Source organism: Hemiscyllium ocellatum, chromosome 21, assembly GCF_020745735.1.
Source record: "Hemiscyllium ocellatum isolate sHemOce1 chromosome 21, sHemOce1.pat.X.cur, whole genome shotgun sequence".
Lineage (NCBI taxonomy): Eukaryota > Metazoa > Chordata > Chondrichthyes > Orectolobiformes > Hemiscylliidae > Hemiscyllium > Hemiscyllium ocellatum.
Genome location: NC_083421.1, coordinates 3,439,208 through 3,440,455, shown reverse-complemented (window position 1 = coordinate 3,440,455; position 1,248 = coordinate 3,439,208). Strand labels below are relative to the sequence as shown.

The 1,248-nt window shown below is 44.5% G+C and overlaps 1 non-coding gene across 1 annotated transcript; it reads right to left on the bottom strand.

Moving 5' to 3' along the window:
- Window positions 1-318: 318 nt before the first annotated feature.
- On the bottom strand, window positions 319-391 carry trnav-uac (transfer RNA valine (anticodon UAC)). The gene has a single exon. It is a non-coding gene; the product is annotated as a tRNA-Val (tRNA).
- Between the last annotated feature and the right edge of the window lie 857 nt (window positions 392-1,248).

The window sequence follows — 1,248 nt, the reverse complement described above, 5'->3', positions numbered from 1 at the left end:
CGTGGTGCATTGTGACACCAGCGCATCAGCTTCTTCCCTGTCTTTGAACCGGTCGCCTACGCAAGGAATGCAAATGCGGTACTGCAAGGATCAGAACGCGGTAACTATACTCTCAAACAGAATGACTTATGATCAGACCCAGTTTGGAGAAAAACTTTACAATGCTTTGCGCAGTAATTAAGTGGAATTGCATTACATTACATTGTACTACGAGAGCAGATTTGTTAAAGCAAATTCGAAGGCAGGTTTGCAGAAGGGAAGGCAAGCAAGATAGCTCCATTTTTGTCCATGTAAAGTGCTGCAATTGAAGAACTAAGCAGTTTCTGCCCAGTTTCGAACTGGGGACCTTACACGTGTAAGGCGAATGTGATGACCACTACACTACAGAAACAAGCTGCAGTCGCCCTTGGGGCAGCTCAGTGGTGTCAAGCACTGAAAGTTGACGCCATTCTACGTTTTATCTTTCAGTTTCCAACAGCTCGTTGTTGTACAGCGGAATTGATATCTTGAAAACGTTTAAAAATACACGTGAAATTGATGACAAAATAAAGTCAAGGATGTCGTTAATGCCTGGACCGTTGGGCGAGGTGGAATAGGCTGGGACAACTTTCCCTGCAGCGTAACAGCTGCGATATGATCTTATGGAAGGGTTGTAAACTGAGTCCTTTCGTGTTTTACCCAAGCTGCGGCAAGTTGAAAACTCGAGAGCATAGATTTAAGGTGAGTTGGCTGAAATTGACAAAGTACCTTAGGCACATTTCCCACACAGAAGGTTGTGCGTGTGTGAATTGAGCTAGCAGCGAATGCGGTGGAGGCTATTACGCTCAGAAAATTGCAAAGGTAACCGGATGAGTTTCTGGATAGGATGGGTATAAAGGGATTGAGGTCAAATGCTGGGGAATGGGACGTGTTTAATTTTGGCTGTGCGGTGAGCATGGACGTGATACACCGAAGTATCTGTTCCCGCGATGTAACCCAATAACGTTGTGTTGCTTATTACACCTGCTTTAAAGGATTACTTTTTAGCATCGCAGACTGTGGCACAATCATTCAGTCTGTTCGACTGCTCACGGGAAAGGTAGGATTGTGAAACACTGCCGAAACGAACGACTTCCTTACTTTTGCTCTGAGAGGCAATATTCCATGAAATTTTCCCAGATCCTCAATTGACGACATTTGCAGCTGGAAATTACTTCAGAGAGCCTGTTAATTCGTAATGTACTGACTGAATCGCAAAACAGAAAGCAC